Source organism: Leptosomus discolor, chromosome 2 (genome assembly GCF_034619465.1).
Source record: "Leptosomus discolor isolate bLepDis1 chromosome 2, bLepDis1.hap2, whole genome shotgun sequence".
NCBI lineage: Eukaryota > Metazoa > Chordata > Aves > Leptosomiformes > Leptosomidae > Leptosomus > Leptosomus discolor.
The window spans coordinates 36591552-36608348 of record NC_141392.1 but is presented as its reverse complement, the minus strand read 5'-3'; positions in this window follow the sequence as shown (position 1 = coordinate 36608348).

The following is a 16797-nucleotide window of genomic DNA, read 5'->3' as shown; positions in this document are numbered from 1 at the left end:
TTTGGAGTGAGGAAAGCTCCTGGCAGGTGGAAGAGAGGACAGCCACATTTCTAACTGATTCATTAAGTGTTTTCACGTGCAAAGCACTCCCAGAAGCTCACTCCTCAGTGCTTTGGCTCCCTCAACACCTGTCTCTTAACATGCTTCTCCAGACATAGGAAGAATTTCTGCTTTGCAAAGACAAGCTTTCATTACGGTGTGGTTTTTAAGCGTGACAGGAACTGCCATTTTGATTTACTTCTCTGATTCACACTGGAGAAGGTGCAGATCTAACTCTTTGTCTGATATAATATCATGGACTCTTTCATCTTCTCACACACCTTCACAGGTGCGTGATCATTCAAGCCCCAGTGACATCTAAAACCGTGCAGGCGCAAAAGCAATACCACAGACAAATCTGTTCATTTTCATCTGTTCAATTTTCAGGCTGACAGATAAACCAGAAAAGAAACCAGCTTGCACAAGACTGAATCTTGCACAAAACAATAAGGGCAGTGGAGCAAGGTCAGCTTCAGGATTTGAGCAAGGTATTTCAAAAGTCCTGCTTCATTACCCAGAGGATTTCTCCTAGTTTGCCTTTGTGTGCACCCGACCTGTCTAACTCTGGCAAATGGGGGAGGCAGGCGAGAGGGGGAGGCAGGACACAAGTGAGCTGTGTTCAGTATCTCGCTACACTGGATTTTCGTTTTGGTCATTCCTATTTTTGAGAGAGATTTTTTTTCAGACCTTCTTCACTGTGGCACTGAGTTTTGCATACAGTGAGAGTCAAACGCAAGATGCTTGCATTTTTCTCTTCTTTCTTCCCAGAAGAAAACAACAGTACCAGGCCTGAATATGCCTGACATTGGCAGCAAGGCATTTCCACAGCTGGTGAGCATTCAGAAAATCTTGCTGCACATCTCCAAGACTTCAGTTTCACTTCTCTGCCTTGTGACTCTGCACAAGCAGCTGCACAGTACACTAGCTCTCTGTATCTCTCTGTATCTCCCCTTTCACCAAAAAGTTACTGCAGCAGCTTTTTGCAGCCCAAGATGTTTGTGAGGAAAAAGGGTTCATCTGCTCTATCACAGTCAGTGATCCTGCAGGTATAGCAGAGGCATGGCATGAAGGCAGGTTACATGCTGTCCAGAAGCCTGGCCCCAGCTCCTCTAAACAAGGAGAGACATCTCTGTCTAGTAGCAAAGACAAGCTGGGAAGCCAGCCTCTGAGTGTATGGTCCTTTCTTTCCACCAAAAAGAACAATTTAGGTTGCTGGTGGTGGTTTGTTTTTTGGTGGGGTTTTTTGGTGGGGTTTTTTTTGGTTTTTTTTTTTGTTTTTTTGAAGGAGCTGTTTGATGCACTGTCAACTACTGTCAGAAATAAACTTGATACGAGAAAAATTACAGAGGAGAATTTATTTCCTTGGGATCAGTAGCTTGGAAACTCCAGGTGCCTGCGGGGCAGCTACTATTTTGCAAGGCAGAAGCAAGACATTGGATTTTACACATGCTTGTCTTATTTTCTTTTGGGTGCTTTATTTTTGTGTCTTTTTTTTATATGTTTTTCTTTAATCCAAAATAAAGTGACTTTGCTTAAAAGGCTACAGTCAGCCAAGACTCTCTATTATACAATACCTGCTATCACAAGATCCTTTTTTCGGTTGATCCTGAGGCACTTCTGTAATAAATTACATCACTACACTTCCTTCCTTAATTTTGTCTTTATTTTAAACCCAGCTGTGATTTTCAGTTTATTCTGGACCCAGAGCAAGACTTTAGGACTCAGCTGGTGAAAGAAATCTTAAAAGACAATTCAGGCTTGTGAAGGGACATGTGCTCACTTACAGGATCCAACTCTGTTCTGAGTTACCCAGATCCATAACTCCCATTTTCAGCAGAGCTGCCTTATGTAGTGGAGCAGGAGCGTGATGCAAATGCCACTTACCATCCTTGAGATAGGTGACATATCTGTACCTGCCCTGTGGGGAGTCTTTGGATAGTACTGCTGGGCCAGGCTGCTTGGGCCAGACCTCTTGTTTTTGGGAACTTAGCTGTTTGCCTCAGCACCATGAAGTGGTGCAGCTTTGCCCACAGAGCCCAGAAACAGTTAAGCTGTTATTATAGATGTTATTACCAGTGGCATTTGATTTGAAGGCTATAGAGCCACTCCAAATGCTGTAATACTTAAGCAACGGCCAATGATTACAGTTTGCTGTTGCCCAAGAAGCTTCCTTATTCACTGACAGCATCAGTGATGTACCCAGGACTGCAGCTGGAGACAGGGTCTGCTGGGGCTGGCTGCTGCACAGACACAGAAAAGAACGCAGACATCACTCGTAACACCCTCCAGCATTATGAGGCTGTAATTAAATCCTCTTTTTCCAATAAACTTTGTGTAAGCCCAAGGGGATGAGCTGGCACTAAAGCCCACAAGAAGATTGTACCAGTACACAGAACAAAAGGGGAGACATTCCCCTCACCATTTTATTGTCTGTTTATTGAATGTATCTTCAGCTCTGCTGGGTACTTCCCAGCACACAGGCTTAAAATGGAGCCTGTACTTTTTTGCTTTGTCTCTTCAGGGACGAGTATACTGAGCCATTGATTAGATTATTTTAGGATCATGGCACGGTACAGTTGCTTGCTGTTATCCCGGCAGTCATCTACCAGGAGCCAGTTATGCACATTTTATAAATCTCTTCAAAAAACACAGCTACCTGATAAAACTTTACACAGCACGTTTCAGATGTGCCTTTGTGCACAAGTTGTTTGTGTCTCAGTAGCAGCCAAAGAGCCATTTGGATGTGTTGGTTGCTATAGTAATTACTTTCCTTGGGAGCTAAAATAACAGCTTACAGCTCCTGCAGCTCGCTATTGTGTAGGCTGCCTTGAACGAGAGACATTTCCATTTTGTTTTGGAGGGGGCTGGGGACAACACTTTCATGTATGCTGATAGACAGACTTCCCTTTCTATGCTTATGCAGCTGATTTTGAATTTAATCTTTGCAGAGGATGTGTCACAGGTCTAAAGGTTCAAAAACAAAAGCAGCGTATGAAATGGTAGGACAGCCTTGTGGTTGATGTTTCTGATAGGGGTGAAGATCTGGATTTGGTTTCCATTTCTATTACTGGAAACTGGTAGGAAAGGGACTGAGGGTCATGCCAAGACTGATTTTTAGTGCTGAGAGCCCTACAAAGCAATGGGTGGGGGGCTCACAAGAGTTTCAAAAGCACCTGAGCAAGTCAAGCAGGAACGTGACAAGGAGGACAGCTAGGCATTACTCAACATTTTTTTCACTGGTGACAGCAATGGTGAACTGTTGTATGGACCTGCAGCTCTGGAGAGGGTAAGGGGTCTCACTGCAGAAAAAACAGCCTTTCAGAGCAACCTCATATCCGGCAGACACCAGCTGCCCCCTCCATCTGCAGGCACAGAACATTTCTGAGTGACATTTAAAATTGCAGTCCTGTGAGCTGTGGGACTTCTGCTTGAAAGGGCACTGTGCAGAGACATTTCCCAGCAGTAGGACAAGCCCCATGCTTGTGGCTTTGCATGGCCATGAAGGAAGCACCAAATGGGAAGGTCGGTAAGTCGTTTGGGCTTCTGGCCTGACAAGTCAGGGATTTTTGTGAAGCTTGCAGCCAGGTGAGCTGACCCAGCACAGTACTTCTGGTATCTGTCAAGGAAGCAGAAGAGAGGTGAGGGCGAGTGGCACAAGAAATGATCAGACCGATTACCCTCCCGCATCAAGAAGCAGCTGCAGGGCCACTGCAGCTCGGATTCGTGACTCACAGGAGTTGACCTACATACAGCACCAGCAACAAGTACCGGTTTGCAGACAGAGAGCAGTCAAAGGGGAGTAGGATATAAAAAAGGGCTCAGAGAAGGGGGCAGGAGGAGCTAGGATGAAAGGAGAGAAAACAGATAGGGAAGCTGTTTCGCCTCACAGTGCTGTCGCCGAAAATTCACTCTGAGATGGGTACGTGGCTGCTGGCAGGGAGATGCCAAAGGGACATAAAAGAGCTGCATCATCTGCTAAAGGCTGTGAACACCAGCAGTTCCTGTTTGAGTAGCAGTGACACACAGAGGTGCAGGGAGGTAGGGTGTTTGGGGAATCTGCAGGACAAAACAAGGCCTTTGGATGTGAGAGGGGTGTGCTTGGCTCACGGGGAGCAGGTGGCAAGAACTTGCTTCACACATGTAGATGTCCAGATCCGCCCGCTGGCCACCTTCCAAATTTAGGTAGAGCATACACACAGGTTTTGTGCCTACACAGCTTTGCTGCTGAAGTGTAATGCTTTACCAACAGAGTTGAAGCAGCCTAGCAGGGAGGCATGCGAGCATCCTCCTCCTCCCCAGGCAATGCTGGGTGAAGCGCCCTTTGGCACGCCTACATGTTTCTGTATCAGGCTTGTCTCTAATGACCCTGATACAACTAAAGCCAGCTGACTTTTTTATGGAGGGATAGCCCTGGAAAGCAAAGGGAGATGCTGACCTTGCAGTGAACAGCAGTCCAGGACTGCTCTGATGCCCAAGCCACAGCCCCTGTGCTTGCACATATGCCCCGGAGAGCCTGTGGGCACTGGGCACGGGAGGGGCTCAGCCTCCCGTCTGTCCTTTCAGACCCAGGCAGACACCTTGTGCCCAGCACGCAGCTGACACCGGGCTGGCTGGAAGTCAAAAGGATGTGGTTTTGGAGTTCCCAGGCCCTCTTCCCTTCACAGAGTGGGTGTAGACAAGATTGCCTGTCTAGTGCTTCTAAGGATAATGCCTAAAGGTCACGGAAATCCCAGGGAAAGATAGATTTCATCAAGGAAACCCCTGAAAAAAATTATACTGGAAATCTGGAAATGCTTCATTGCAAGGACTCATGGCTCTTTATTTAGTTATTTTTTTAAGATTAGAGCACCAAACTTTTAATTCACAACAGTCTGATCATGCAGGCTTCAGCTATGAGAACATTTAAAGTCCCTGTTCTGTATTAAACTTGTTGTGATGTTTCTTTTTTTTTCTATCTGAGAATTTCCTGTGGCCTTTTTATAAAGTTCTTGGGCTAAGTTTCTGCTATTGCATCAGAAAGTTTGGCTGCATTTTTTTAGCCCTGGTGGATTGTGGTGTACCAAAATCTTAAAATGATCACTGAAGCACTCTGGTAGAAACAACATTTAAGATGCAAAATCCTAAATGCAAGGGGAAAAAAAACCATTTATCTGGCAAGATTCTTTAAGAAATGAAAAAGTAAATTGAAAGGCATACTAAGAAAACGTCGCAATCAATCCAAAGTATTACCTGATTCTATAGATTATTGACTGTCTTTGAAACGCCTGTAGTCACCATGGCCAACACCTGCAGTTTTAGCAGAGTAACAAATTAGGGGGTTTTCCTCAAAATAGAGTCAGGTGCGAGAGAATCTTGTCTTTCCTTAAACAGGAAATCTGCAGCCTGCATGCATGGGGACTTAAAAATCATAATTAAAAACACGATCCAAGTATGAGATACAGTCTCAAGTTTGGTGAACAAAGTAATTCAGACTGTTTTAACCATACAAAGAAAAACTACTTCTGATTTTTAAGCCATGGTTTAGAGGGAGCAGGACAGGGCTAATTCATGGCTTTTGATTTTTACAATGGGCAGTACTGGTTTAAAGAAAGATGAATAAGAGTATTTCTGGACCACTACATTTTTCTTTAGGAGTAAATTTTGTCATTAATTATTTGATATTTGACATTTGTAATGAGCTGCTAATGACTCAGAACACGCACTTTAAGAAGTTTTGTTATATTAAAAGCAAAAGCTGCAGCTACGTTATGAACTCGTGGGAGGCTGCAAAAAACTTCCTCTCCTGGAGGACTAGTTTGTGCTAGATAAGTATTCTTGCTGGCATAATTACGATTTCTTCTCAGCAGCTACTCTTCTTCAGCACAGACACCATAAGATGAAAAAAAAGTCTTGAAAGTTTGCATGATGGCATATGTTACGTCAGTGTATGGTAGGGAGCCTGTCTAAATGTGTGGCTCAGCTCGACAACGCATGGATGCTCCTGTGAAGTGTGGTGATGAAGTGTGTCACCCAAGAAAGTGTATTAAGGACACCCTAAGGACATGCTTCATCAGGCGCAACTTCCTAGCCAAGTCACTGGAGCTCTTACAGAGTCAGTGACGACGCTCCACAGACCTTATTTGTATAAACAACATTTCCTCAGGCAGGGAGAGCGTGCCAGCCGAAGGAGTAATTGCGGAGTAGCTCAGATGGTGAATTGTATTGCAACTGTGGAGGATAAAGCTGACTGCGCATAGACACCTACCATGCATTCACTGAGCCCGATTCCTCCACCCCCACCACAGTGTTGTTACCTTTGGTCGGCGGCAGCAGCCATCTAATTGACATGAGTTTAGACGCTGTCAGTTAGGGCAAAGTGAAAGTGGGATTTATCATTTATTTTATTTTCCTGCTTGTGAAAGCAACTGAAGCAATACTTGAGGACTCACCCTCTTTGTTGCAGTCAAAATCCTTGTGCTAGTGCCCTGCTTGGGGAGGCCGGGAAGGTGGCAAAAGTTATGCTATAGGGGAATCACAAAGCATTTACGTCAAGACTAACTAGGTAAAACGGTACAAAATGTTTTATTTGGCTTCAGCCATCAGAACATTCTTTGTAATGGGCAAAAATTAGTGGAGACAACATTTTAATGATAATCAATAAAACTAATCCTCATGTACCACATACAGCACAAGGACATTAGTAAGCAGAACTGCTTCGAGCTTACAAAGTGTTTGTGCTGTTAATGTGCATTAAACCATTCTGGGAGCCTGAGCAAAGGTATCTACAAGACCTGGTTTGTGCTCTGGGAAGGTAGCATATCCAGCCAGCATGAGGTTGTGGAAACCACTGCACCCAGTCTCACCTGCAGACATTCTTGGTTTTAGTTCAAAACCCATCACCAATTTGCATTCCTGCCACAGCAAGCAAAGCAGTCCAGTGGCGCTGCTCCATCCTGGATGGAAAGAGACAAAGGAGATCAAGATTAGAAATAAAATACAATAACTTGTAGAAAGCACCTGGCTCTCAGATATTCTCTCACTTACACACTAAGCCTTATGCTCCAGTTAAGTTTTCACCATCAAAGAGCAAGATGCAAACCACAGAACATCAATTACTTTTCTATTTTAGAAATGTATATCCTTTCTGGTTGCTCTTCTTCACAGGTGCTTACCAAATGGTGATTCTGGGAAACAACCTCTGCTTCACAGTTGATCACTGCTCATTTTCAGGAACAGTTGCCTAATACAAATCCCAAATTGTGACCCATTCCTCCTTGGGGGATGCAATGCTCAGGAACAAAAAATGGTTCCAAAATCTCTGTCTTTAAAATGGAGCACATGTTTTCAGAGAGGAGGGACAGTCCTGGTGTCTGGATTACTATGCCCACAGACGGCAGTTCAGGTTGTAAGCAAGAGTCAGAGCTGGCTAAGGCCACGATTTGTGTCCACGGGTTAGGAAAGCTGTCTGTCTCCTCAGCAGGGGAAGCTGCCCCAGGACTGGTTTGTGTGAGCAGCCCTTAGAGCGTTACGTTCTCAGGTAGCCAGCACCTCTTACCCTAGCAGGCCACATTGGTTGGCCCTCTTTCCTCTCCACACACTAGGACACCCTAGTGTCCTGCTCACCCCTCACGAATCTGTGTTCACTTTTCCTGAGCCAGGCAGAGACAAGAAAGCTCCCAGGGTTTCTTTCAGAGCACTTCACTATGCACAGGGCACAGCCAACATACACACAAATGAACTGCAGGAACACGGTTAAGTCCGTGACTTAACAGGACCAGGGATGAGCATAGCAGCTGCAGAACTGACTTCATGGATGGGCAAAGGTAGTTTTCTAGGACAGCAAGGCAGCCATGGCTCTGCTGCTTGTTTCACCTACACCAGAGTCCTGGAGAGATAAGCTAGCCCTGCTCCCAAGAAGGGATGTGGAGTAGCTGCTCTGAGATGCAAACAAAGCACCTCTGCGTCGCGCATCTATATGGCACTGGAGTCATTCACCTCTTCCGGACTTGCTGGATCAGCAACCCGCCAGCAAAAGGAAGAAATTTCAGAACTGCAGTTATTTTATGCTACAGCCCAGAAGAAGCAAAACCAGCCCTGGATGGGGTGCCATTACAGTGTCTTGAAGAACAAATGGTGCCTAGTATTCATGCAGAGAAAGGTGATCTGTACCAGAGAGAGGAAGTACTGACTAGACAGATATGCTACGCTTCCCATCCAAGAAAGAATGGTGTTAACCAAACAAATGATATAGGTAAAAAACCAAACACCAACACCACCCACCCCACCATGGGCCCCATACCTGGGCAAGAGCTGTAGCATGGGGACTTTCATCTCTGCTGTGGCTACGCTAGTGCAAACAAGCGTAGTGGCTCTAGTCTACTGGTGTGCCTCTGCTGTACTCGGGTCTGAAAAATATCACAAGATGACCTGTCAGGTTACCTTTTTATCCTTTCAACAGAAGGAAAACACACATGCTGTAGATTACAATGAAAAAGAATTAAGCATGCAAAGTCAAAAATGTACATAATGGAAAATGCCAAGATGAAATTTGCCAACGCAGGCTGATTTTGTCCCCTCATGCCTAACTTGTTGTGATAAGCACTTTTATTTCACAGCCATTGATTCATTTGTTCACGGGGCCTCAGCCTCACTTGGTGCACTAGACAGGCTATGCCCAGGTAGTAAAGTAAGTACTCAGTCTTTGCTTTCCTCCCACTCGCACAGGGACCCCAGGCCGTGCCCAGAGCACCCTTTTCAGCTCTTCCACTGGTAAAAGAATGACTTGTTTTCTTCTGAGTATTTTTCACTAATGTAGGGAAGTGCATCACTGCCATGTGAAGTGAGCTGGTGCTGTAGTCTGCTGCAGAGGTAGAGGACTGATATGTAAATAGCTTTTGGCCAGATGTATTCTTAATACTTTTCAAGGGACCATTTGAAATGCTTAGGGCCTGATTTCACAGATAATGCAATTTTATTTTGCACCTAGTCCTGAAAATTAATTCTGAGGTTGTCAGCTCAGGTGTAAGAAAATCAGGGAAAAAATAGTGAGTGATTGTAAGCAACTGGTTTAAGTGACTTGCCTAGTATTACATCGGTCTGAGGAGAAAGAAAGCAGCAGCCTTGCTTTTAAACTCTGTGTGTGTGCACGCGTGTGTGTGCATTGACCCTGTATATACAGAAAAGCAAACTTTTGTATAAAAAGTGTATGTCTATAGACGAAGTATATGTATATACTGTCTCTGTACATACAGAAGAGCAAACTAGTTCTTGTTTCAAGAGAAAACACTTAAAAACTTCGTGTCAGGACATCCAAAAGAAAACCTGCGATTTGCCTGTGAGATATTATGAATCATGTACTTAAACTGACTACAGGTGGGTTGTCCCTGGCATGGGAGCATTTAAGAGGTATGTTTGTCAGTTGCAATCAAATGAATTAAAATATTTTTTTCAGAAGTACTGACTAGACAGAGGAAAACTCTAAGTTTACTTAGAGAATTAAACTTGGAGTTACTTGGAGTCTGATGCTTTAAAAAATAATATATATCACAATATATGTGATCCTTTTGAAAGTGCTGGTGATAGCGCTAGGCTTGGCAATTCTGCTATGTAAGGCAATGATTTTAAGTCCTTACTGGTCAGTGGACCTGACATCTACCAGAGCTGTTTATTGACCCAAGTGCACACCAATTTAGGTATTCAAGGCAGTGTCAAACATACTGAGTTGTCATAGTTTCTCCTGACAATAACTAGTGTATTGCATGCTTAGTAGTTCTGTTTTTTGGCTTCAGAAGCCTTGTAATGAGTCCTCAAATGTAGGGGTCTATAAACTGCTGGTGGATTGAAAAGAGTAGCAAGTCACAAGGAGCTGTAAGTGCTGTCCAGCCTAGAGGACAGCACGGATAAATCCGCATCAAAATAATAAAAAATAAGAACTGAGAAAAATTTTCCAGTTCAGTTTGTCCAGGTACATTGGTGTTTTCACTATGCCTCTGCAGCTGAGGTAGTGGTAACTTCCAGCAGGAGGGTGGTCAGAGCACTAGTTTCTTAAGCTGTTGAGACTAAATTCAAAAAAAGAACAAAACCTCTGCACATTCATGCCTCAGCTGTAGATAACAAACACCAATATAACCTTCTTTCACATTGCTACATGCCAGACTTCACATTCAACCTGCATCCTACGTCCTACATGTAACTTTGTGATTCCACCAACTGTCAGTGGGCTTCTGAGTTTTTGGTAAAAGGGGATGAATCAAAATGATTGTGTGAAAGCCACACCAACCACTGCTGTTGGAAGGGAGGTTTTAAGCCTTGAACATGCAAATTCCAACCACAAAACTTCCCAAGAGCTGTCACCCTCCCCTGCAAGTCAAGACCCCATCCTTGGTCAGAACAACAGAATTTTGTCTGAGCAAGAACTGCGGAATGAAACACTGCAGCAGCAGAGCCTCCCTTGCCACCAATGGATGCTTACAGGAGCCACTGAGGCACCTTTCCTGGTAGGGCTTAGGAGGTCACACTCCTCCCATCCTATCCCGCTGGCATCCTGCTGTGGCATGCCTTCTGCATCATAGTGTGGCAGAGATGCTGTACAGAGCTCTCAGTTTATACTGAACTAGCCCTGTGATGGACTTACTTTTCCTTCAACATGGCATTTTCTTGGTTTCAGTCCTTGACTGAGGCTTCTGCAGTTGTGTGCCCTCAGCTGCAACAGCTTGTGTCAGCAGCAGACCCAACATGCCAGAGGGGGAGAATCACGGCTAACAGCCTCATGTTGATGTGTTGAGAAATGTGCTGACATTTTCCCCACAAGCTGCATGTCTACTTACGATTCTCCACAAGCTCCAGGAAGGTCCCTGGCATTGGTTTCCATCAAACATGCATGTGAAAACATGCAACCTGGGAGTAAGACACAATGACATCAGAGAACTGATCACTACAGGAGAACCTTTATGGAAGCAAAAAGTATAAATGGGAAAATAAAAAAAGACAAGGCAAGAGCCAGCTTAAGGCTATTAAACAGAAAGGTATGGAAGCAGCTTCTGAGTCAGAAGATGTTTAAACAGCTGACAGCAGAAAACTGGAAAGAATACCTGCTGTTAAAGAAACACAGTCCGGTCCAGGCATCCCATGCTAGTTGCTCCACAGTCCAAACCCTAGGTTTCCTGAAGCAGGGTCTCGGGCGTAGAATTTTGTAAAAATAAATAATTTTATAGAATGGTACAGCAGCAGGGTCAGCTTGAGCTGGGTGCATTTGGAGAGGGACCCTGAACAAAGAAATCCCTGGGTATTTATACCCTTACAGACTATGCATCCACACTTCATGTGATCTTCATGTGCCTTTCATGCATCCTTTGATCCAATGGTGATTCTAGCCTGAAATCCTCCGACACCTTCTGACTCATTCACAGAATCACAGACTAGCAAGGGTTGGAAAGCACCTCTGGAGATCATCTAGTCGAACCCCCCCTGCTAGAGCACGTTCACCCAGAGCAGGTTGCAGAGGACTGCATCCAGGTGGGGTTTGAATATCTCCAGGAAAGGAGACTCCACAACCTCTCTGAGCAGCTGTTCCAGTGCTCTGTCACGCTCAGACTAAAGTAGTTTTTCCTCATGTCCAGGTGGAACTTCCTATGCTCCAGTTTGTGCCTGTTGCCCCTTGTCCCATCACTGGGCACCACTGAAAAGAGCCTGGCCCCATCCTCTTGACACCCACCCCTTAGGTATTTGTAAGTGTTGATAAGGTCACCTCTCAGCCTTCTCTTCTACAGGCTAAAGAGCCCCAGGTCTCTCAGCCTTTCCTCGTAGGAGAGATGCTCCAGTCCCCTCATCATCTTCGTGGCCCTCCATTGGACTCTCTCCAGCAGTTTTCTGTCCCTCGTGAACCTGAGGGCCCAGGACTGGACACAGTACTCCAGATGTGGCCTCACCATGGCCAAGTAGAGGAGGAAGAGAACCTCCCTCAACCTGCCGGCCACACTCTTCTTCATCCACCCCAGGAGACCATTGGCCTTCTTGGCCACAAAGGCACATGGCTGGCTCATGGCTAACTTGTCTACCACAACTCCCAGGTCCTTCTCCGCAGAGCTGCTCTCCAGCAGGTCGACCCTGAGCCTGTACTGGTGCCTGGGGTTATTCCTCCCCAGGTGCAGGACCCTACACTTCCCCTTGTTGAACTTCATTGGGTTCCTCTCCGCCTGCTCTCCAGCCTGTCCAGGTCTCGCTGAATGGCAGCACAGCCCTCTGGCGTGTCAGCCACTCCTCCCAGTTTTGTGTCATCAGCAAACTTGCTGAGGCGGCACTCTGTCCCTTCATCCAGGTCATTGAGGAATATGTTGAACAAGACCAGACCCAGCACTGACCCCTGGGGAACAATGCTAGTCACAGGCCTCCAGCTGGACTCAGCACTGCTGATCACAACCCTTTGAGCTCTGTCCTTCAGCCAGTTCTCAACCCACCTCACTGTCCACTCGTCTATCCCACACTTCCTAAGCTTACCCATGAGGATGTGATGGGAAACAGTGTCAAAAGCCTTGCAGAAGTCGAGGCAGACAACATCCACTGCTTTCCCTTTGTCCACCCAGCCAGTCATGCCATCCTAGAAGGCTATCAGGTTGGTCAGGCATGATTTCCCCTTGGTGAATCCTTGACTGCTCCTGATAACCTTATTTTCCTCCACATGCTTAGAGGTAACAGCCAGAATGAGCTGTTCCATCACCTTTCAGGGATGGAGGTGAGGCTGACTGGTCTGTAGTTTCCTGGGCCCTCCTTCTTGCCCTTTTTGAAGACTGGAGTGTCTTTGGCTTTCCTCCAGTCCTCAGGCACCTCTCCTGTTTGCCATGACCTTTCAAAGGTGATGGAGAGTGGCCTAGCAACAGCACCTGCCAGCTCCCTCAGCACTCATCCCATTGGGGCCCACAGACTTGTGGGTGTCCAGTTTGCCTAAAAGATCCCTCACCCAATCCTCCTTGACCAAGGGGCAGTCTTCCTTCCTCCATACTTTCTCTCTTACCTCCAGGGTATGCGATTCCTGAGGACCAGCCTTAGCAGCAAAGACTAAGGCGAAGAAGACAGTCAAACTCTGCCTTCTCGGTATTGGATTCCTTCTCCTTCTTGGATTCCTTCTCCTTCTTCTCCTTGGATTTCTTCACTGTCTCCAGACAGGCCATTATCTTGACTAGTTGCAGCTGCCATTGATACTTGTACCCTCCTTATCTTCAGGTTTGTGCTGGCTCTGGAAGCCTCGTCTTGCTTGGATAGATGCAAGTCCTGTATGAGTTCAGTAAATCTAGGTGAAAGTTTACAGCTTGCAGCCTAAGCCTTCAGCAAATCTAGCTACTCCTACTGTCAGTAAAACTAAGCAAACAGCATACTAAATCACACTACACTGTAACTCGAGTAAGTGATTAATCCTATTTATAACTTACTTATTTAAGCTAAACAACTAATATCTCTTAACACCTGGGAACTCTCAATGCACAGATTCCATTTTTTAAGTGTTGTCACCTGTACCCACTGTGGGCAGCTCTTCAGTATAGGATGCTTTGGTACCCTCGGTCTGACTCATTTTTATGTCACTTCTTGTTGACTCAACCGAAAAGGGTTGATCAGGTCTTAGTATAATATCACCCCTAACACACTCGGCACAGTAATGCATGAAGGTTAAAGGACTAGTTTCATCTCACATTTGAAAGTCATATCCAGGCCATTTTTAGGTGTCACCTTCTTGTTAACATCACACTCTGAATACCATTACTGGATCAACTCATGTTAATTATTTTTCCCTTATAACCAAGTGAAGTAAAACCTGTTCCCTTTTTTATTCTAGCTGTTACTTGCATTCCCATGGTATCTGAACACACTGATCTTAGCACTGGAAGTGTAATGTGTTAGCACAGTAAGAAACAGTCCTTGCTACAAAGAGCTAATAGCTTACTGTAATATAAAATACAGTAAAGGACGCAAGAAACACAAGGCAGGGAAGGAAGAGGAGAGAAAATTGTACTGGTAACAACATGTACTTCCAAACTATGTGTATAATTAGGTGGTTTAAATTTCTATCATCAGGTTTGGGGATTTTTCTTCATGCCATTGTTCTGCTCTTTATATAATTATGTGGTTGAACTTGACTGCATGGTGGTAAGCAAATAACACTAATTGCTTGACTGAAACCCTGACTTCTGTTTATCAGCTCCAGGTAATAAAAATTGTATGAAAAGACCTATTTCAGGCAGTATTTGCACCTTTCATCTCTGTCTCTCTCTCTTTTATACAAAAGAAGCAGGTCTGACAAGCAACGTAACAGCAAAATCCTTCTGCTGAGTCAGATGCTCAGTTTCAAACTTACATAACTGGGATGTATTTCCATATTCCCTCCCTCCTTTCATATGCACAAAGCACAGACAGAAAGAACGACTACTCCAAGGCTGTTCACAGTATGGCTTAATGCGGAAGTCTCAATTTCGCAACTTACATATGAAAAATATCTTGACACGTCCACTGTGGAGTAATTAATACTGCATGAAGTCAGCAAAGCAGGGTCTGCTACCAAGTAATATTAAAGTCCATATGCTGCACAGAAGCATGCTGAAACTCTTCTGTTTCTTGTAACACTCAGTGAATAAGAATTTGGTCATACAGTAAGTCATTTCCTCATTTTCAGAAAAGTAATTTTAAATACATGGGGGGAAAGAAAATTTAATTATTACAGAAAACCTGATTATTGCAGCATTCCAATGCCATTATCTGATTATAACTCCTGTACGTTCTGTGATTTCTCAGGCTGTTATTTTTTGCAATGGTATGTTTTAAGTGTCTGCTAAAATCCCAGAACTCTAGCACATAAAAATAATTTTCTAGAAACTTCATCTGGCAAGTAAGCATTTATGTCCATAGTAGAAATATCAGTAGTGTATTTAGAAATAAGTCAAGTGCCAAGAAAAGTAAGTTTAATGTTAACAGATAGCACATTCCTCATTGGCTATTTGAACCTACAACAGATGTATGTACAGACAGCTCCAGCCCTGTGGACTGTATGCTCTCAAAGCTGCAATGAATTTTTGTTAAAAATGAAAAATATGTACGAGAAATATTGAAAGAAAAAACGTAAATTAAGACACAAAGACCAAAGAGAAAACAAGAAAGCGAGAAACACAGCAAGTTAAGTTAAATCAAACGTACATGTTTGTAGATAATATGATTAGCTGAGTACCTGAGAGATGCAGATTCAAATCACGTCAGGCAGAATGGGAAACTGAACCTCCTCCCACTTCTTGGAGGAGTGCCTTTACCACTGGGTTTCAGGATAACAGTGAACAATTTGCTATCTTTTCTAGCTTACAAGTACTATTTCAGGTTGAACAATATGTTTTGTTTGATACAAGTATGGGGTTTCGGATTTTTTTTTCCCTCTCACCAAAACAAGAAGAAAATAATAACATTTATTTTGACTGTCTTCTGAATTACTTCCCTCCCTCTTATTTGGCTGCTCAATTGAAAAAGCAATTACTCACACAATCCTATACCCATTCTGCATTGACCTACTTTCAGCAGGGTTCCATTCCACATCCACCTGGGTTTGGCAGCCACAGCAGCAGAAACTAATTCTGCTAGAAAGTCCTGTAAGCCACTTATAACACTGAAAGTCTACTTTCTGTGCCTCCACTGATGACGAAGCTTTCTCCTGGACAAACTAGCAAGAATCAGATTGGATGGGTGGTCTGCAAGGTGGGTAGAAAATTGGCTAACAGGCTGCACTCAGGGGGCGGTGATCAATGCTTTCCCTCAGGCTGGCAGGCTGTCACAGATAGGGTCCCCCAGGGTTTGACACCGGGGCCCCACGCTGTTCATCTTCACAAGTGATGGGATTGAAAGCACCTTCACCAAGTTTGCTGATGACACTAAACTGGCTAGTGAGAGACCTGGACAGGCCAGAAGAGTGGGCTAGGAAGAACAGTATAACATTTAACAAAGACAAGTGCAAAGTCCTGCACATGGAAAACATAAACAAAGAGCTCAGTACAGGCTGGGACCTGTGTGGCTGGGCTGCAGCCTCGCTGAAAGGGCCCTGGGGGTACTGGTGGACAACAAGGTGAGCATGAATCAGCAGCACACTGCGGCAGCAATGAAGGCAAATCAGATCCTAGGCTGCATCTACAGAGGTATTAGTATCAGGGGTAGAGACATGACCATCCCACTCTATTCAGCACTTGTTGGATGGCACCTGGAGTACTGTGTCCACTTCTGGTCCCCACATGTCAAGAAAAACATGGACAGGCTGGAGAGGGTATGAAGGAGGGCCATGAAGATGATCAAAGGGCACGGCAACCTGCCCTATGAGGAAAGACTGAAGGAGTTAGGTCATCTCCTGGTAGGAGAGAAGATTGGCGGGGGGACTCATCACAGTATTCCAGTACTTAAAGGGTGGCTACAAACAAGATGGAGGCTCTGTCTTCACAAAGAGCCACACAAGAAGTTGAGGGGGAACGCTATTTAACAGTGAGAACAACCAACCACTGGAACCCAGGGATGTGGTAGAGTTCTCACCGCAGGAGGTTTTCAAGAACCTGCGACCAGACAGGGTGCCAGATAATCTCCCTCCCACAAAAGGTTGGACCAGATGATCTTTCCAGCCCCCTTCCAGCCTGGGCTGTTCGATGGTTCTATGATTCTATGCAGACAGGCATGAGCTCCAACAGCCACCTTGAGCAAGAAGGAACCCTGAGCAGACCTACCTAGTGTTTGTGTCAAGCAAATAGACCTTTACACAACGCAGCGCAATCC